The 22,646-nt window shown below is 38.8% G+C and overlaps 1 protein-coding gene across 1 annotated transcript in view; it reads left to right on the forward strand.

The window, feature by feature from the left end:
- Nucleotides 1-3,718: 3,718 nt before the first annotated feature.
- The window catches only part of LOC146005361 (arylsulfatase B-like), a 253,395-nt gene continuing 234,467 nt past the window's right edge, over nucleotides 3,719-22,646 (forward strand). Inside the window, exons 1-2 of the mRNA XM_083144565.1 lie at nucleotides 3,719-3,788; nucleotides 6,636-6,692. The gene's annotated coding sequence lies outside the window, so the exon portion shown is untranslated. The remainder of the gene's footprint in view (nucleotides 3,789-6,635; nucleotides 6,693-22,646) is intronic.

Below are 22,646 nucleotides of genomic sequence, written 5' to 3' on the forward strand. Positions count from 1 at the left end.
CTGAATCAGCCTTGACTCATATCCGGGCGTAACGGGTATAAGAAAAGAATAAACTGGCTTAGAATAGGCCGGAACTGAGTTCCTTGGGTTAGAATTGGCCGGAACCGGGTACCATAATAGTATCTTTTATACACTAATGGAAAACCCTTAAAACCAAGCTCCCTCGTGTGTATAAACCATCCGTGACTCATATCCAGCTAAAACACATATATAAAGTACAACAATAGTGTTAGGTTAGGGTAAAAAAACGAACTCCATAATAGTGTATTTTGTTCATTAATGGAAAACCATTAATTCCAAACTCCCACGTGTGCATAAAGCAACCATGACTCATATCCGGCTGTAACGCATATATAAAGTACAACAATAGGGTCAGGTTAGGGTAAAAACGGGATACATAATAATATATTTTGTGCACTAATGGAAAACCATTAATTTCAAACTCACACGTGTGCATGAGTCATCGATGACTCATCTCCTCCTCCACCCCCGACACGTGGCACTTGATTAATTAACAATAGCGTCACCCTCGATACTGAATTAAAAAAAACATTAATCATAATTAATAACCCATTAATGTCAATTAAAAGGTCTATTGTTAGGTCTTATCTAATTCCATTTCTACTAGGACAGTATATTTCCCTTTGTAGATAATATTTAGCATAGTGCTGGGGCAAAAGTGGTGAAAACATGGGGGGGCGCCCCCCTCGCCCACCTAATCGCCGCCACTGCTTAAAAGCATTAAAATGCTGACCAAGACAAAATTTACTGTATAAAAATATACACTAAAAACGTAACGTTTTCACCCTCTAACAGGGTCTTCTTCACACAAGGATTCGCAATAAATTCAGATTTAATTAATAAAGATTGTGGATCTTTGTCTGAAGAAGACCCTGTTAGAGTGTGGAAACGTTACGATTTTAGTGTATATTTTACATACAATAAATTTTGCTTTGGTCAGTATTTTAATGTTTTATTAACTTGGAAACAAGGCTTAACAGTCTTACTTAAAAGCAGTGATGAATTTGTGGAAGGCCCGGGGGAAAACTCCTCCCGGAAATAGGAAAGCCCCCCCACAGAAAATGTCAATAACCTGGTAGAACATTCGAAAAAAACCTAAGATTTAATAATATTAGTATTGTTTTTATTAGTATTATAAATTGGTGCGTATGACATCCCCCCGGGAAGCTTGATATTCTCCCCCGGAGGAAGGTAGCTGTATTCAACAATGTTTGAAAGTTATCCAAAGTATTGACTAATGTTGATGGGTGAGTATGGTATTCCAATTGTAAGCCGACATTCGTGGTGGAATGGTTAACACAGCGCACTACAACGCCAGGAGTCCCGGGTTCGAATCCCGGCCTTGGCTGAGTGTTCTTTGTGAGTCTGCCGTCATCAGCCTATAAATTTATCATCACTCGTCCCCATCTCTGCGATTAACCAAAGTGGCAGAAAAGCGAAGCAAAATAAACCAGATCAATCAATCAATCAATTTTTCTATTTCTTTACAAGTGCATAGTTCATTTTTGTTATGAATGGTGCGCAACAAGACTTGTTTCATTTTTACTCCCAAATTTTCGAGCCAACGCAAGGTTTACTTTCGTTATTCTTTGGTAACACTATACGACGCACGGTTTTAGAAGCGATATCGGGCGGAGCCACGCAGAGGGTGTGCGTGGCGACCAGCCAGTGGCAGGAGTGCAACGTTGTACAGTTAGGAGACTGCGGCGCGCGAGTTAAACGCCATGTTCTGTATTTTTCTTGCTCGCAAGAAGTTTTCATAAAACTCACCACTTTAAGGTTCATCATAAGATGGGGCACGACATTTTGAACCTGACTGTCCAAGTCCCATGAATTTCCGTCGCCTACAGCCGGAGTTATCGTTTGTGGAAGAAACACGGGAAACAACACGTCTCTACACACACACACACACACAATGACCCTTTCGTTTGCCTTCCGTGTTCCGTCCTTTGTTTTTTTCGTTACCACCGTGTTGACCCCGATGAGTTGTTGTGTGTTGGTAAAGCTATGGGTGTCAAATTCGGCTGAATATGCACAATGACCTTTCATTGTCTTGTGTGTTCACAAACATTGCGAGTCTGGTTCAGTTTTGAGTTCAGCGTTTTCATAACAAGGGCGGTGTAAGATAATTTTACTCGTACGGCATGAAGAACAGTTGTGAGAGGATTCAATACAGCCCTTATTGATTGATATATTTTACTTCACTTTTTCTGCCACTTTTGGCTAATTTACGAAAATTGGGATGAGTGATGATATGATGAAATTGATGAATGGACACTCACAAGTATCCATGCCCGGGCCGGGATTCGAATCCGAGACTCCTGGCGTTGTAGCACGTTGTGCAATACAGCCCTTATGCTCGATAGTTTTGCAATAGTGTGTGTGTTGCGTGAGTGTTATTTAATAATGTCGCGCCGGCGCCATTGTTGAGTGGTTAGCATATCGCTCTACGACGCCTGGAGTCCCGGGTTCGAATCCTGGCCTGGACATGGATGTTTATGAACGTCCCTTCATCAATTTCATTATATATCATCACTTATTCCCATTTTCGCAATTAGCCAAAAGTGACAGAATAGCAAAGTAAAATAAAGCAAATCAAATCAAATTAATAATGTCGCTCTCGAAACCTAGTACGTACCAGTAGTACAGGCACCAAAGGTAAAATACTCGTATTACGTTCACAAGACAGAAATTATAGTTTTAAAGCTTATTCTTACTTCAAGGAATTGGCGTTCGCAAGACGTGCATGCTGAAACAGTGTTTTCTCAGAGTCGAGAACTTACGGCTAGAGCGTGTGGTGTATGTGTGCATATTGTGTTGCGCATTATAAAACAGGGTAAAGTATCTACCACAGAAATCGGCGAACCCCTATTAAAATCTCCTGGGAAGCATGCCAGAAAACAGATACGAGAGCGATGATGATGACCTTGCAGTTCTTCTACAATAAATACCTGCAAATTTCTTTCAGGTACGAGTTTCTCTTATATGCTGCAGTGATATGATATAATCCTGTGTAGAATTCTTCACTATATATTTCATTGTACTCAAATATCACGTGCATGCATTATACCCATAAAAAGCTGAATATTGGACACAGTATATTCTCTGTGTTTCCCTTCCGCTAGCAGTTTGTTTGGCAACAGCGCGACAGCACTGGCTGCGTATTGGCTGAACTCATGTTCCTTCTAAAAGCGTACGCCGTATAATTAACGAAGCTTGTTTAAATTTTCGAAGTCGATAACAGAAATATATTACTTTTTAAAAAAATATATTTGAAATCGACCATCTCAATTTCAAATTGTGAATTCGTGTGTCAAAATATACTAGATTTCGTTGCAGATATGTACATTTCCTGGACATGTCCCCACAAACAAAAAGTTTAATTCACATATAGTGCTTACACGCATGGCACACATAGCATACAAACACATCAGAGAATGCAGATGACAAAGTTCACCTCTGCTGACACGTTCACTCTGTGCGTTGTCTTGGACAAGATAGCACTTAGCCACCAACAGGGCAACTTATGACCACACTTCCACTAGCCGTTGTATGTCTCACATTCAAGATAACTGCGTTGTTAAAGCACACTGCACTTAATTAGCGCCGGTAATGACTGTAGCCATTAAAATGCTGTTTATTTACTCATTGTCTGTTAGTAAGTGAAATTGCCATATTTTACTTCATTTGGTCAAGTGTGGTGGAGAACTAAGCTGGTTATTGTTATTCTGTTCGTACTCTGTACTTTAAAAAAAAAAGGAAAAAATGTGAGTACCGTAGTGCCTTGCAATACTAGTAACCCACCTTTTTTCTTATTGTCTATGATCTCAGGTGCCATGTCACACTAATGAAAAGGGGCACTTGTGGCTCCTACTGAGTGATCAGAGTAATGTTGTATCTCGGGGTCTCACTTATCGCACAAGCCTCAAACCCAGCCCTTGCCTTCTGACGTCAGACGAAATGCTTTCATTGTTTAACTAAATGTCTTCGTTGATAGGTTAGTCTTCTTAGGTTTATTTCTCTTAGCATAAATTCTTTTTGGTCAAGAAGCCACGAAAAAAATGGCAGGGTGTTTATGCTAAGAGACCTAAACCTAATCTAACAACTAAAGCCATCTGCACTTACGTCAGAAGACGAGCGACGGGAATGTTGTTTGATGCTTGTGTGATAAGTGACACCTATCTCTCTCTCTCTCTCTCTCTCTCTCTCTATATATATATATATATATATATATATATATATATATATATATATATATATATATATATATATATATATATTCCCTGAAAGGGGTTAAAGTAGAGACAATTTGCAATAAATTTGACTATATGATACCCCGTCCGAAAATTAGTAGTTTTCGAGATAATCGAATTTCTATTGTTTCTTTAAATTACAATTTTCCACATAAAAATACGAATTGAGAAAAAACTGCTCATTGTATGGCACATATTTCAGCGTTTTCTGATAACTAACAAATAAGTGGTTCGTTGAAAAAAAGTTTATCCCAAATAACAATCACATGTAAGTAACGGGTGGGTCTAAACTTACAAGTGATGATAAAAAAATGCACTCTTAGTTTACTTGGCAACGTATTAATAACAAAAATGGTATGACACGAAGCGTACAAATTACTTAAATTACTTCCTTATGTCATCAGCTATCCAACAAGGTACAAATGTTGCTAACATTCACATTTGTGTACAAGAAATAATACTTCATTCATCTTCATGTGAATGGAATCAATGAACAATACAATTAAAGAACATTATACGTCTTGCTCAAAGTGGGCACCTCCGTTACGAATGCAGGCACGCAGGTTTATACGGACATTTGGTCTCGTAACTCGTGATGTGATGGTGTCCTTGATGTGTTGACCTGCTGTTAAGCTCCTCTCTCTGAGCTCTTCTTGCGAGTTTACCGGTGTCTTGTAAACTAAGTCTTTCATGTAGCTCCAAATGTAAAAGTCGCAAGGGGTCAAATCGATCGGGGGATCGAGCTGGGCAGCCATCATGCTGGTAAATCATGTCACGTTTTGTAGCTAGAGGCACATCCTCCAACAACATTGCCATCCCGTTCCTCAAAAAAATGTTCATATGTGATGCCATTTAAGATTTGGGGCAGGAAAAATAGCTCGATCAAATGATTGTTGATGACGTCCATCCATACTTCTGCCTGGGCGTGCGACAGTGGCTGGATGAAAATTACTCAAAGAAATGGATTGGCCGAGGCGGCTCGATTCCCTGGCCGGCTCGATCCCCCGATTTGAAGCCTTGCGACTTTTACATTTGGAGCCACATGAAAGACTTAGTTTACAAGACACCGGTAAACTCGCAAGAAGAGCTCAGTTAGAGGATCTTAACAGCTGGTCAAAACATCAAGGACACCATCACGAGTTACGAGACCAAATGTCTGTAAAAACCTACGTGCCTGCATTCGTAACGGAGGTGCCCACTTTGAGCAAGACGTTTAATGTTCTTTAATTGTATTGTTCATTGATTCCATTCACATGAAGATGAATGCAATATTATTTCTTGTACACAAATGTGAATGTTAGCAACATTTGTACCTTGTTGGATAGCAGATTACACAAGGAAGTAATTTAAGTAATTTGTACGCTTCGTATCATACCATTTTTGTTATTAATACGTTGCCAAGTAAACTAAGATTGGATTTTTTTATCATCACTTGTAAGTTTAGACCCACCCGTTACTTACATGTGATTGTTATTTGGGATAAACTTTTTTCAACGAACCACTTATTTGTTAGCTATCAGAAACGCTGAAATATGTGCCATACAATGAGCTGTTTTTTTCTCAATTCGTATTTTTATGTGGAAAATTGTTATTTAAAAAAGAAACAATAGAAATTCGATTATCTCGAAAACTACTAATTTTCGGACGGGGTATAATATAGTCAAATTTATTGCAAATTGTCTCTACTTTAACCCCGTCACCCTGTATATCGCGGAGCAGCGTTGTCGCAACTAGAAAGTGCAATTCCCCCTTTTCAAGGTGCAAAATTTCATTTTTTCATCTACATTTTCCCGTCATCAGGAAAATCGAATTTACCATCGGGAAACTAGGAGGGCATGATAAAACAAAGTATTAGACACGCACAAGAAAGAAATAATGCATTATTAAAATTATACGTTAAGCAATGTTTATGCGCATATAATATGCACTTAATTTTTTTGGGGAGTAAATATTTATAATAACTTATAGAGAATTTTAGTTTTATAATTAGTACATGCAAAAGCGTAGGAAGCTGCCAAGTTATTTCATTAGGGGATTTACAATCTCATCACCAAAGATTTTGGGTTTGGGCATGTCTGTTCCATCATTCGGGTTCCATCATTAAATTAATCATCATTCATTGTCAAAGTCGTGATTAGGTAAAGTGAGAGAAAAGGGAAATACAAACTTTAGAAAACACAATAAAGCATATTTTGTTAAAAAAATAAAATATTGATTAGACAATAGTCCATGTCTTTAACTGTGTTAAATCTATGTAACTTCATGATTTTTATTTTACTTGTAAAGTAGTTTTATTTACATTGTTAAGTATATACGTATAGAAATCGACAATAGTCTTAAGTAACATTTCTTCCCTTTCAGCGTCATCAGAAAACCAAGAGAATCGTGCTGATATCCAGTCTGGGAGGCAGGTTTTGGGTGAGCACACTGATTTGTGGTTAATGCATTGTGCAATGTATAGCCTGTAATTAGGGTTGTTAAAGGTCCAGGAACCAATGAATTCAAATGGGTTCCGCTGCAGGACCGGAACCTTTTTTCTCGCACAATTTATATTCCGTCCAAGTTGCGTATTGTTTCATTGAGAAAAAGGTTCCTGGAGCGTATTTAAATTGATCCGGGAAAAGGTTCCTGGACCGAATTTAAATTCAGCCGGAAAAATGGTTCCTGGACCGAATTGGAATATTTTACAGATAAAAAAGTTATTTACGGTCAAGATCCCATTTACGCTTGCTGATTTTCTCTCCTGGACCGGAATTGCATTTATTTAAAAATCCTAGACCTTTAACAACCTTGCCTGGAATAAACACTGGAGGTCCTAAGGAGTTATATTGCTGTGAAAGGCGTTTATCATATTTGCTGAGGGAACGCAGGACTAAGATTAATATTGAAGATGTTATGAATTTCCAATACAGTTGCTGCAGCATGCTCACTCTTCTTGGAATGTGGAGAAGCATCAGAACCAGCTCGAAGGTGTTCACACATCGACACAACCAAAATAAGTTATGCGAGACATACTGGAACCATGTTTTGGAAGCGAGATCGACAACATTACAAGAGTTGTGAAGTTTGTCTCTGTTGTCAAGGGCTTCTCCATCAGCGACTGTTCACGTTCCATAATCTCCAAGCTTCAATACGGCTGGAAATTCGTCGAATCAGTTTGATGGAGCCCGGTGAAGCGAAGAAGTACTTGACGAGGATGGAAAAGTTATTCTACTACCTCATCCCTTGCATTGGCATCGGATGTGCTTGGAGATTCTCTTTCCTCTGCGACGTTCACAGAGGAGGAGCCTTCCTCATTCCCTACCTCCTCATGATCTTCATTTGAGGATTGCCAGTTTTACCTAGAGACTGTTATGGCGCAGTTCACAAGCGGTGGCTACATGGTTCGCTGCGTCACCGATCGTGCAAGGAACTGGCTGCAACGCTGGTAGTGGGTATTTTGCTGTGCGCGGACACAGGTGTTATCAGAATTATCTCTTCTACCTCCGTACCCCTCTACATCAAAGTGCCCACTAGGATCACTTCCAACTATGACTAGAATGATGACAACTGTACTTAAATATGAAGGGGGTAGATTGCGAAACTTCAGCAGAGCATATAAATCCATGTGCACTCCAGACATCTGATAGCATAGATGGTCAAGGACTGGTGTGGAAGATGGTGATATTTCGTCTCTTGAGACTCATCTTCACATGTTGGTCGGAAGAAGATACAGCTAGTATTTTCTATCTTACTGCCATTGTCTCACCTTTCGCCTTGTATCGTCGAACGCAACTCTTCAGATTAAGACCCAAGCTCGTTTGATATCAATCACGGGGATCGTGAATGCTTATCCATTCTACCTGTCTTTTCTTCTCTTGATGGATCCTGAATGCAAAATTTGAATTTGGTGCTTCGATGTTTTTGTTTGTCTTTGCACAGTTTCTACGGAAAAGTTTCAATACTTCCATTGTTTTGCGGAAGAAAAACTGACATTTCCGTAATTATTTAATGAATACAGGGGCATTTTAGCCTTAGCAATGCTTACAAATAAAATACCTAGTCTTACCATAAATACTGTCCCAAAGTTGTAAGTAAATAGACACAAAATGGTGAGAGATATTGTAATATCAGAATAACATGAGGTGCATGGATGCATTATGAACCAAAATCACAAATAATTATTCGAAATGGCCACCTTTAGCACTGACACACTTCTGAAGTCTTCGTGGCGACGCATCAATGGAATTACGCAACACATCAAGTGGATACTCCGCAGCTGCCTTCTAAAGAGACCGCTTTAAACTGTCAATATTGGGATGTCTCTTCTTGCAAGCCATCTCCTGAAGCTTGGACCACAATTTGTAGTCCAAAGGGTTTAAGTCTGGACTGGCAGAGGGCCAATCTGATGTGGAAATGAAGTCAGGAACATTTGCCTCCAACTACTGCTGGGTGGTGCGTGCCTTGTGTGCTGGGGCTGAGTCCTGCTGGAAGCTCCAGTTGTCTCCATGGAAGATGGTGTCGGCAAGATTCTTGCATCGTTTCTCAAGCACTGTCTGCTGGTACACTTTGGCTGATGTTTTTACCCCTTTTTCACAGAAATGGATCGTGCCCTCATAGCAAATGTTCCAGACTTCATTTCCACTTCAGATTGGCCTTCTGCAAGTCTGGACCTATACTCTTTGGACTACAAATTGTGGGCCAAGCTTCAGGAGATGGCTTGGAAGAACAGGCATCTCAATATTGAAAGTTTAAAGCGGTCAGTCTCTTCTGAAGGCAGTTGTTCATTTTCCAGTCGATGTGTTGCGTAATTCAATTGATGAGTGGCCACGAAGACTTCAGAAGTGTGTCAGTGCTAAAGGTGGCCATTTCGAATAATTATTTGTGATTTTGGTTCATAATGCATCCATGCACCTCATGTTATTCTGATATTACAATATCTCTCACCATTTTGTGTCTATTTATTTACAACTTTGGGACAGTATTTATGGTAAGACTAGGTATATCATATTCCGGACGTAAACCTACAGGTCGAAATTTAACATATTCAGATATTAATATACGTGACTAGCTTGTCGTGAGCTTATATTCGATAATGCCAACAGATGCCGTGGTAAAACACATGCAAGCAATGCACTTGCCTCTCCGGCCAGATATGATAGCAGCCATTACTCTCTGCTAGGCCAGAGGCAAGCCACACTACATACTGTAACCTGCTGTGTAAGCAAATGGAAGAACACTTACTGATGTGTTCAATATTTTGGTGATATTTTCATCCCTGTGATCGGGCCTACCCGATGCGCCAGTGGTAGCGTTGTCGCCTTGTAATCAAGGGATCCCGGGTTCGATACCCGGGGGAGGCACATACTGGTTCGGATCCCACTTTAAACTGTAGGTCCAGTCCCGATTAGCCTTACTGTGCATAAAGTGGACTTAACACACCAAATCCATCAATCAATCATCCCTGTGATTGTCATTATCAACTGAAAATGACTGCAATTGTATGACTGAAGACTTGTTGGTGGCAAAATTATTTAAAAACTATTTCCGTCTAATGTAGGCTTTTGTGGAATTCATTATTTTTGAACATGTTACGGTAGTTGAAGTTGCTGAGCAGGCACTAAAAATGATTGTGTTGGTTACAATTTCACGCCACGCCGATTAGTCTATCTGAGCATAAATTGGACTTAAAATATGCTTTCAGAGACTAATGTACGGGTGTGATTTTAATATAATATGCATGTGGATATGAATTCTACGTACGTGCTGTCATTACTCTGTTTTTCCATAATGCAATGTTCAAGCAAGTCAAGGCATCTAAAACTAACAATAAATTGGGGGGTTTAGAACACAAGTGGCGTAACTCCCCTTTTCATGAAAATTGAGTTTATAACTTATAACTGTGCAGTATCTCAACATTTCTGTGCTACAAGTACGTATCTCCTAAGTTTCAAGTTCTTGCTCATAGAGGTACCACTATGCTTGTGCTCCAATGGTTAGACATAGTATTTAAAGCAGCCACAGACTGAACTTCGCCCATGAATAAAGAATTTCTAATTCTAATTCTAAAAGTCTCTTGAATGGATTTACGTCACTTGTTCTCAGAACCCCTCAATGCCAATTAAAGCGTAAATGATCGACATTCGCTGCTGACTAAAATTAAATTATCCTCTATGGATGTGGCGTCGAAAACAATGAATAAACCTAGCCCGCAACTGTTGAAAAGGCCAATCTTTGGGAAGCTATTTTTTAAATATTACTCTTAGTTTGACATGTAAATACGTTACTTCACCGTTGCGCTATTCTACATTGTAGATAAGCTATAAAAATACCCGGCTTTTCCGGATTCTCTGGAGTAGCGACGCGCAGAGGGGAAAGCTTGTGGGCGGGGCCAGACTGGGTGGGGAAGAGTGCGGGATGAAAGCAACGAAGTGCTGCGCGGTGTAACGGCCGTAAAACAAAACGCTTTCTGCTACCAATTTTTTTCTTTTATTCTTAACAATCGCCAGTGTATTATTTTACACAAATAACAAATAATATTGCACGTTTATTTGTCTTTTGATGCTACGAAGAACAGGAAAAAAATTAAAACAAATTTAAACATACATGTATCAAAATGTGTTTTAAACAAGTCTGAAAAACATGTTTCAAACACTTTGTTTTAAGCATTTGTAAAAAAAAACAAAGCCATGTGTTTTAAACTTTTCAAACAAGTTGTTCTCGAACACATTCAACACTATGAGGCGCTCTCCTGAATGCAGAGTTCCCCTATACTTGCGAGCTGACATGTTTACTACGGAACTACTGGACCGCGAATGAGCCCCCTCCCGTGGATGCCCCTCCCCTCCGCGCGTTCATTGGACGAGACGCACAGCCTTCAACATGCGCACAGAACACGTTCGCGTTCTCTTACTCCAGAGAATCCGGGAAAGGAATATAGTAGAGCTGTAGACCTCTTAGAACGTCTTGCAATCATGAAGTGCTAGCTGCACTTTATTCTTACTGATGGCTATGTAAAATATGAATTAATTTGCATTATGCACAAAATACCTGATATGTTTATAAATGAAAATGAAGAACATAGTGCGAAATCATTGAAGACTGGTTGGGGGAGGATTATCTTAATTTAAACCAACAAACATTGCAAATGCGATTCTACAACTTAACAAAGAATTTCGTGGCAGGGTCAAAGGTCATATCTCACTCTCCAACTGAACAGAGTTGAACTCTAGTGACTGAAACTGGATACATATTAACCTGGGTTCACAGCACATTAAACAAATGTTTTGGTGAGTTCTCTGTCATTTGGCTTCCCAGGAAACGAGTAATTTACATGCTAATCCTTGTAAAGGAGTAAACTTAAACTTCCCAATGTTGACATTCTAATCGGTGACTTCCGTATCATTGGAGTCGCGAGGAGCAAGAAGTACCGAACCGTGGATGAGCTCATGAGCTCATATTGCACGCGGAGTAAAAGAAGACGTTGTAAAGTGGACACCTGAGGTCACTGGAAGGATGTTGTGGGTGGGATGTGCTGTGTTGAAAAATCTGGATAGAGGAGTGTGTGGGTGAACCGCCATTCGAGGTCACTTAGGGAATCAAGATATAGCTAGTCACACACATACAGCCTCCCCGATGGCGTAGTGGTAACGTTTTCACCCTGTAATCAAGGGTTCGATACCCGGTGGAGGCACATAGTGTTCCGGATCACGCTTTTTAGTGTTCCAGTCCCGATTAGCCTAATTGTGATATGAGGTGGAAAGATTTATAAACAGGATGTTATATAAAGAATGTATTCGTCTAGGAGAAGGTGGAAAACCAAAATGATATGGTCAGGTGAAGTGAAGAAGGATTTGCAAATGAGATAGGTGACAGAAGATGATTAGAGGAATGGGGGTACGTTGCAGAGCAGTTTCAAGCTCTTGGGGACTGTAGTGCCGAATGTTAAAGCATTCCTCCGAACTTCCCATCTCGTTACTACACCTGCCCTATACTTAGAATAATCTTTAATTACTGAGAGCTCACACATATCCTACGCAGCACGTAAGCTTCTGTCAAGCTTATCATAGCTTGCGTGTAGCTTGTGAAAGTTAGCTTGATGTAGCATGGTTGGTTCAATCCTGTCCTTTTATCATAATCTTTGCGAAGTACGATTTTTAGCTTGCATGGCAAGTGTGGCAAGCAACAAACCCCGGGTGTTTGTAAGGGCAAGTTTGTTCACTTGATGTAAGTTAAGAAGCGCGTTTCAACTATGAAGCAAGCCTAATGTCTGGGATATCATTAGATGTCTTGGATTTGTAACATTAATTTTATATTTGGTATGGATTTCATACAGAATATATTTTCTTAATAAATAGCACATTCTTTTGTTTATAACACCATTAAGCCTTGTTTCCATGATATGAAAAACTCAATATGCTGACCAAGGCAGTAATTTATTTTATTATAAAACAAAAACTAAACGTTTAGTTTATGTTTTATAATAAAATAAATTACTGCCTTGGTCAGCATATTGAGTTTTTCTTTTGTTTGGTTCATAAAGGGTACGCCAGAAATGAATAACGTGTGAAGTCATATAGTAACAGTTATCGAAGACCTCTCCCATGTTTCTGCCTTTCCCATACCAGAGTCGGTCCCTCCATAATGTTCCTGAGGAAGGACAAAGTCTTAATATTGGGATCATCAAAACGAGAACGGTACTTTAATGAACACTGGCAGTGTCATTTGCCACATCACGCTGACCATGGACATTTTGCCAACTTCCCGAAGGCTGTCAGAACTTCATGTAATTATACTGATTGATGCCTTCGTTTCCACTTGCCTGTTCTTAATGAAAATGCGTTTTTGTTGCAATCAACCATCCCACGTATGTTTACCTTCACTGATTTCCTAGATCGACTCAAGTGTCGCGGCATGATCAACTGTTTCCCAATGAAATTAATAATGACTTACGTACGCCTCTTCTACCTCTTCAAAGTTGACCTTGTCCTCCACTGACTCACTGACTGTCCATCATTTTTATGGCAGATCATCGGCACGGTCAGTAGTCTGTGCTCTTATAGATAACGTCATTTATGATGAAGAAAACCGCAAAATGCTTTCAGAACTATTGTCTCAAGGAACATAAAAACATTACTTGAGAACAAGAACAAAAAGAAAAGTTTATTTACCTTCCAATTCCATCACCTCTGCAAACAAAGGAAGACCAGAATAAGGTCACTTTTACGAAAAGAATGAAGAAGATGGGACTATTATCGGATCTTAACAATTCACGATGGAGCTTTATAGTCTGTTAACCAAGACGACGGTTAGCAAACGTTGCTCTGGACCAATCTCAAGATCATTTCTCTGTTTCTTTTGCTGCTTCGAATGGCTTTGTTATGGTAGTGGTTATTGCTACCACTTCTGTACGAAGTATATTCAGAAGCTTTTTGCTTGGTGCTTTGACACAGATTTCCATTTGCCTAATTTCATCTTCTCAGAAGAACTATTCCAGAAGCACGTTCGATATCTCCTATATGCTGACATTGCATGCTTGTAGACTTCATACACACACACACACGCATATATATATACACACACACACACACACACACACACACACACACACACACACACACACACGCATATATATATATATAATGTCCTCCTCCGTGGCCGTGCGGTCTAAGGCGTTGTGCTTTGGACTCCGACTGCGGGACGGCATGGGTTCAGTCTCTGGGTTCTCGGCCTGTGTATAGGACTGGTGGTAACCCACCATGGTGAGGAAATTGGGGAGCTACTAGTTTCCAGGAGTCTCGGAAATCTTCTATAACGGCTGGGGGTTCGACGTGCTGACCATACGTCACCTCATTAGCGGTTGAAGATCTCCACACCTCTAGGTAGGATGTGAGAGGGAGACTGATAGTCGGGAGATAGGCCAAGGCCCTTCGAGGGCGGTCGAGCCATGGGTTATTATATACTTTGTATATAATACGACTGAGCCGATAATCGGCATCAGCTCATACCACTGGTAGCGGTATCGGAAAGTATCGGTTGGAATTCATCTCCATTTAACAGCCGATACTTTTCCGGAATATTCGTCTTTCACGGGGTCCGCAAAAATGCTGCCCGACACTTTCGTAAAACTAATTATCCTAGAAATTATGCAAAATTCAAACTTTCTTTTTATTTGGACAAATTATGAAAGAAAAACTGTATTTTTGTATTACATAACATCTATTTTAATATTCGGATGTAATTGTTGAATATTCTAAAGCAAATTTGTTGGTGAATTGATGCATATAATTAGAGAATATTTTGAACAAATTTTAATTATTGCAATTTTTAAGTATCGGTATCGGTGGGAATCGGTAAGGGTATCGGTATTGGTTCAAAGTGGTATCGCTTCACTGTATTTTGTGATTACATAACACGTATTCTGATGTACTATTTGATTATTTTAAAGGAAAACTCTGGTAAGTTGATGCTTATAGGAGTGGGACTAATATGAACAGTAAGCAATCAGATCTAAATATTAAAAGAGGAGTTCCCAAAGGTTCTTTCCTTGCTCCTTTCCTTTTTGACATTTATATAAATTATGTACCCAGCTTCATACCCCATAAGACAGTTTTGTATGCAGATGATACTACTTTCCTCACAATTGGCAATAATATATGCATACTTGAAAAGCTGGATAAAGAAGTAGAAGAAAAGTCCGCTTTCTGGTTTGAAACTAAACAATTATATATTAATCAAAACAAAACAGAGAAAATAATATTTACCCTAATTAAGTACACTGAATGTACCTCAGTAAAGCTTGTTTCTGTATCTACGTATATTCAAAATTATCCTGGTATGTGCAAAGAAACAAAGTATGCCGTAAACTGACCAGAGTCGTCTTCTTATTAAATAAACTAGGTCCTGTGTTATTGAGAATTTATTGATACAATCTTATTATGCCTCTTGGTAGCCATTTAACATATGTGATTTTGTTATGGGGAAACTCGTCAAAGTAAATGCAGCAATATTCAACCAATCTGTTTCATGCAAAGCTCTTTTCAAACAATATAACACAATGACTGTTCATGCCTGTATATATTTAGCTGTCTAATGTTTATCAAAGAAAATATATTCATAAATTCAACCTAAGACACTCTGTACACAGACACAACACAAGATTCAGTTATAAGTTGGACACACCATCAACTAGGCTAAGCAAAGTACAAAATAATTACAAACACATAGGAATAAAACTCTTCAATCTGCTGCCAGAGACAGCTCACTATGCACTCCTTGAAAAATTTAGAACGGTGCTGGAAGACTGGCTAAGAGAAAAGATTTTCTACTCAATAGACTAATTCATTCTGCACTCAAAAGATGATTTAAATTTCTACAATTCTTAATACATGTAATACTGTCTCCTCTATAGTCACCCTATACATTTATGTATGTTTGTTTCCAGTGACCAGGGGTGCCCACAAAGGGGTTCCTTAATGTATTAATATAAAATTCAACATTTAACATATATATTATTTCCAAAATAAATGTAAAGACGTTTACACCTTAGGTACACCATATTTAATCCATTAGATGAAGAAAATGATGTATTTAGAGGTAGCGATGATGCCCACAGATGGGTTTGTGAACTCACGTTATGTCCAAGCAACTTATTGTTTTGGGGGAACGATTCTTTGTAATGGAAATTTGATGTTAAATAGTACAGCATTTGGCACAAGTTGAATTACGTTATTAACTACCCATTGCTGTTACACAAATAGCAAATTCTAGACTGCCAAGGAAATTGTAACGGGTAATATTATTATTAAGGAAGTGGGGATATCGAACTGTTACACATTGGGCCTTAGATCGACACGTGGATTCTGGTGGCGGATTGAGGATTAAACATTGGGGGAGAGGGGGCAATATCCAACTATTGAATATCATTGTTAAATCTTAGATTATCGTGAGAATTTTAGTTGGGGGGGGGGGGGGGGCTGAGCATTAAATTTGCGGGGATATCCAACTCTTGTGTATTAATATTACGTCTGAAATTGTAGCGGAAAATGTGGTTTGGAGGTTTTTTCTCTTGGAGGGAGTAATATCTAGGTTGAAGGATTGAATATTAAATTTGAGGCGATGAGATATGGAGCTCTTAATAAAGTGTAAAATCTTAGATTGTCAAGGGATTTCTTTAGGGTTCGAACATTATATTTGGGGACTATATTTAACGATATGGTATGCGCACGTTTCGGCGCCGAACATGGGAAAAAAGACGGTGGAAAAGAGTAAATATCGAGGGATCCTATGAAAGTATTGAAGTCCCATTAAATTAATATTCTTGAAAGCCTGCAAAGAAATGGTTATAACAATGCATCCACGGTCTAGCTGGGGAATGGAAATATCTGTTTAAGGTGGACGGGCAGATCAAGTATCGTGTTCAATAAAGCTTAAAAAAACGTTACTTTCAGTAGACACGCTATCGTAATTAAATACTTCATGTGGATTACCACATGATTTGGGGGGGACGCATGACGATATTTAGGGGGGATTGCGCCATTGGCCTTGGGGAGGATGGGCACCCCTGGCACTGATGCCAAATTGGGGGATGCAAGGACAGTTAACTTTCCCTTAGTAGATAAGATTTAACACAGTGCAGGAGCAAAAGTGGCAAAAAGTGTGGAGAGGGGGAATGATCCCCCACGACCCCCTAATCGCCCCCACTGTTTTTTTGTTTATGGTATTATTGTATTAACTTTGTATTTGTACCAATGACGATATTTATTGCATTATTGTAATGATTAATGATGAATAAACATATCGATATTGATATAAATCAATATTTTGAAGAACATATAATCGTTACAATTTCTAGACATCGGTATCGGTATATGTTGAAATTGGTATCGGCTCAGGAACTGACTAACTGAAAACAAATTCAAATCATGCATGTGTACGTACGAGGGACATTCTCCGAAGAAAGCATTGTTCCTTAAAGCTTCTGAACAATCTCTTTAAAAAACTATAAGCAAGTAAGAATAGAGAATGAGCAAGTCCATCGAAATCCTATTATCTCGATTATGTCGTAAAAAGCGCAGTAAAGAATGTGGTCATTTCTGTCAAGTCATTTCGCCCTACGGTACACCGATTCAGCGGAACAATGAAGCCCGAGCAGGAAAGTGTGCAAGGGCAAGCGGCTCATTGCTTGTTCGTCTCGGCAGTCACACTACATTAACCGTCTCTCTTTGCAAATGATGCACTGCGAACTAGCGCCAATTATCTTGTCTTGGTACATGCATGTAACAATACCTACTCCTGTTGTAGTAATGCTTTCTTTATACATTACAAGCTCAGAGGAAACTGCATAAAATATCAACCAGTTGAGGTTTTACAAGTCATCAATGCCGACACTAGATGACTCTGTCGTAGTATCGAGTTAATATCGTAGTGAGGAACAGAGTATAGAGCAAACCATCGTAACCAGTTTAAAAAGGATAAATTGAAAAATGAATAGATATCTTAAAAATATAAAATTATATCTCTGTATGGATAAATTTATGACGGAGATATTTTTATTAGGCAAGGAAGAAAACTTGGAAATAATAATATAACTTTTCGTTGAGAGCTCGGTATTGTGAGTACTATCATTCTGTTTCTTAGGTTCTCATATGCACTTTGGAACATATCTACAATCTACAATTTGTAACCATAGTACGATAACTACAGCTTGACCAAGATGATAAAAACCTTCGCAAGCTCGCGAATTGAAGTGAATTGTCCTTTGTTTCCTCACCTCTCTTGCCATTGCCACGTTTATAACTTCCCTCCTTGCTTCGCTTTCAACAAAATTCAACAATACTATATATTACGGCTCTACTTTCGCTGCGTACGGTTTTCTCCTTCACGATGAAACAATTATGGCACCGAACATACGTAACAACGATGTGTTCAAGGACGCCGCACATTTTGGCAACGCAGGGACAGGATTATTTAGCAAGCAGCTCCCTTAGATGGGTCTCACTTATCGCACAAGGCTCTAGCAACTCTAGCAAGTTTTTATAGTTAAGGATTAGAGCAGCAGTTGTCCAGGCGGGGGGGTGTCTGACTGGTAAACGGGAGACTGAGGTTCAATTTCCGGGGTGCTTGATTTCAAGTCGGAATTTTTCTGCAAAGACCCTGCATTGGGCGGCTTTGTGGATCATCCAACCTCTAATAAACGGGTATCAAGCGGATATGGGGGGTAAAGGGCGCTGGATCGTTGTGCTGATCACATGACCTCCACGAATAGTCGAGATTGTAAATGTGTGTGGCCCCTACCTACGCATCTTTCCATATGCTAGCACTGCATGTTGCAATACGCAGGGTGTACTTTTACCACTTTACCTTTTATTAGTTTGCAATTTAGTGTACCAACTGTATGTGTATGATTATTATTCATTACATGCAAAATGAATTGATTTAAATCAGGCGATTTTTTTTTTTTTTTTTTAAAAAAGTCACTGACTTGAGTGTCTCTAAAGAAATAATTTATAGAATAACGTGCATATGCATTTTGTAAATATCAGAATCACTTTCGGTGAAAGTACATTAATCTCGTAATCATTTACTGTTGTTTATTAGGCTCTAAGAAAGGAAACAAAATATATGTACTGATGGTTGATTGATTGATTTAGTTTATTTTACTTCGCGTTTTGTGCATCTTGGCTAATTTGCGAAGATGGGGATGAGTGATGAAAGGATGAAATCGATGAAAGGACATTTACAAACAAGCAAGCCCGATCGGGATTCCAACCCGGGACCCTTGGCGTATATGTACTGATGGGGTGAAGATCACACAATGTAATACGTAAACTGTAAAACCGTAAATAGTGTCATTATCATTAAACTATAAATAAACATGTTAGCTGATATTTTGCAAATTATCATTAAAACAATCGCGAAAATTCAGGTACAAAAAAATGTAAAAAATATTTTAATTATAAGTATAATTATAATAATAAGTATATAAGTTTTATTTTTACTGGAAGAAAAGTTACTGAAAATATTATGGTTTCATTAACACACCCAACAAACATTTCCATCCATAGTAAGTTCATATACAGGCTACAGTATCAGAAATAAAAAAAAAATATATTTACACATAATCTTTTATTTGCTTTAATTAAACTATTCACATATTTTACAGGGCCGTTTATAAGAAAAAGGCTTTCTATAAAACAATACAAGTAATTTCCAGCTTGGTTTTTAAAAAAATAAAAAACTCGATTTAAATCAAAATAATCTGATTTAAATAAAAATCAACAAAAAATATTTTTTAAATAAAAATTGTAATTTTTATCCACCCTGATCACACGGACACTTTAATCCTGTTAAGCCTTGAGTAATTGGAGAATTTTCACTGTTGAAAATGAATATATAGAAGCAGTAGGTTAACAGTGACGAGGCTAGATGATGAGAAAAGACTAAAACACGAATACCTTAGCTGTGACACGCACTTTTGCACCGCCATACATAAACCGCTAACCTCGTAGTCGGAGGTCAGTCAAGTTTGTGCTTCTAATAGAGACAGCATCCCATGCAAATTTTGCATATAAAGAAATCTTGCGTGTGCCCTATTGTGAACAAAAATCCAAAACTTTTCTCATCATTAACAATTTGCATGTTCATATTTGAACTTGTGTGTGTTACCCCCACACCCCCTATACGCCTTCATGGCGTGGTGCTAAGCACAGGGGAGCACTTTACCTTTTTTTTTTTACTATTTCCATTCACCCTTCATTTCTGTTTCAACCATTATTTTAACGGTACAGCATTTCACATACACTGCGTGCATGTGCGATTTTATCCACGCAATTTATTCCATATTTAATGTAGGTATAAACAAGCACGCATGTATCATCTCGGACGAGAATGTGTAATTATTCAGATATACATGCATTGTTCTGCAACAGCGCAGTGTGCCAGTAAGACTATTATGCTGTGACAACTGCTCCTACTTTTGCAAAATACGTTTTTAAGATCTTGAATTACATATGCGACATATGTTTCGGAGACCAGAATAACTCTACGTTCTTTTTCTTCAGACTGCAATATTCGCGTAACTTGTCTCGTAACGTGAAATTAAGAAAAATTCTTCACTAGATTGACAAAGTAAACTTGCTCTAAGTTTGAAACTAGCTTTTCGAGTATAGTAAGAAGCTTGCTGAAGCATGTAATGGCAAGCTGTAAGTTACCATGTGTCATAATTGAAGCAAGCTAACCATGGCAAGCCTGCACCAAGCTTGTCACAGGAAGCTGGATGCTTGAAACAAGCTTACATCATGCTTATATCAAGCTTGATTGAAATTGAAAAGGTGGATGTGGCGGTAAAGAGGATACACAATAAAATATTTCGTAATTACCGATTTTAACCTTAGTTTTAAAAGTTATTCAAAGACAAAAATTGTTTCCTTTCGAATTCTTTACTGCTTTCATTTGAAAATTTAGATTTTCTCAAAATTTCGGAGGGTCTGTAGCCTCATCAGCTCTCCCTGCGTACGTCAGTGGCCAAAGATAAGGCAAAGGTGTATAGTGGACCAGCCTCGCCGTACTTTAATATATTTCTAACTCAAACTGATGAAGGCACAATAAATATTCAATTTAGAATTATTATTAGGTATTTCTTAACAAGAAGGCTAATGTTAAGAGCTTTGAAAAGGTAACAATACGAAGTTTGGACATAGTTGCATAACCAATGCATTTCGTAAAAAAATAAAGTATCAATTTACTCAAACCACAATGTTAGTCTACTTGCAGTTATTTCTTATGATGTTCTCTACCTCCAAGTTTCTTAATCTTTCATTTTCCACCGACAAAAATTCCGACGGGGGCAATATACCCCGGTACCCCCTCCCTCTGTCCCTGTGCCACTGATTATATAGTTTTGTACCTAGCAATTCTGTCGAAATTCCATGACAGGCTGTGAAGTGGAGGTTATGATGTATAAGGTGCAAACGATCTTCTCAGGTGATTTTGTCTTTGCATTTCTGCTTTTAAAATATTCTAACCATGGACAAAGTCCAAAGGCAGTGGAAAGTGTGCCAACAGTAATGTTCTGAATGCATCCTCATGGTAGGTGAAGTGCATAAAATAACATAAGACAAGATGCGACAAACTGCAAGATGAGTCAGCTGATATTCGTCGTATCGACAGTCATTACGGCTGAAAAACAAAACCTTCACAGACAATTGACCTTGAAGGAGAACACGATGAGAAGAAAAACCAAAGAGAAGAACTTACGGGCACATGCCTTGGAACCAGCAACGAGGAAGTAGAAGAACAGAACTAGATTAAAAGATTCCGGGGGAAGTGTTCGGCGTTGTAACATTCATTTGAACAGAAGGTTTGTGCAAGAAAAGCTTCGCTCGAGTGAAGTGAGGAGAGTGCTTTATGGAAGAACGAGTGTTTGTAAAACATGTTGCATCATGAAGTGTGCCCCTTTGAGAGTAGAATGGATCTTGACCCAGAAAACAAGATATGCAAAAATGTACAAAAGAAACATCATAATAACACGAGGAAGTCTTTTTCCGAATCAACGCTCGACAAAATGGACCATTAATAGGCCCGTGGCACGACTGTCACGAGTTTCAGCCATTCCCTCAAGGTCAGATAAGGCTTCATGTCTCGGTTATATTATGGAATGCCTGTTGTGTTCCCACCCTGAATTCGTCCAAAGCTTGACTAAAGTCGTAAATGAAGATGTTCCGTAATTTCACGTTTCTATCGAGCTTGAGGTAGACCTGAAATGTTCTCGTCCTAACATTTGAAAGACATGTTCAGTTGCTTGAAATGGAAGTTACTTGCCCTATCGTAGTGTTTGGGTGTAACAGTTCCTTAATCGAGTAATGTCAACTGTAATTAGGTATTGTAACATAGTTACTTGAAAAAGTAACTAGGATCGAAATTATGAGCTACTTCAACAGTTAACAATATGTTTCGCTGAATGGATGGGAAAGATGATAATTATTATCATTTTGAGGAAAATCTTCCAAATCACCATATTTGCCTCAAGTATGTTTATTTTAGAATGTATACGATACAAGAGACAACAATCCTGCACATGTCACCGAAACTTGGTACAACGGTAATTAACAAAATTTGTATTATCTACTTTTTCACGACGTACAGCTATTATCGACCACTTAATCTATTGTCTTTCGTGACATCCTTCGTCCATGCTTTCACGCTCCAATTTCACCATTTGCGTATATGAATTTTTCCCATGTATCTCAGGGAGGCAAGTGTCCCCCTGGCACCCTCAGCAGACATCCTTGGTGGACGGAGCAAACCAGCGCAATCGGCTGGTAACTGCTGAAGTTTTCCCCTCCATGCACTCACTTCTGCACTCACGCGTTCATTGGTGGAGCCTTCTTGAGT

Source organism: Lepisma saccharinum, chromosome 23 (assembly GCF_977018435.1).
Source record: "Lepisma saccharinum chromosome 23, izLepSacc3.1, whole genome shotgun sequence".
Taxonomy (NCBI): Eukaryota; Metazoa; Arthropoda; class Insecta; order Zygentoma; family Lepismatidae; genus Lepisma; species Lepisma saccharinum.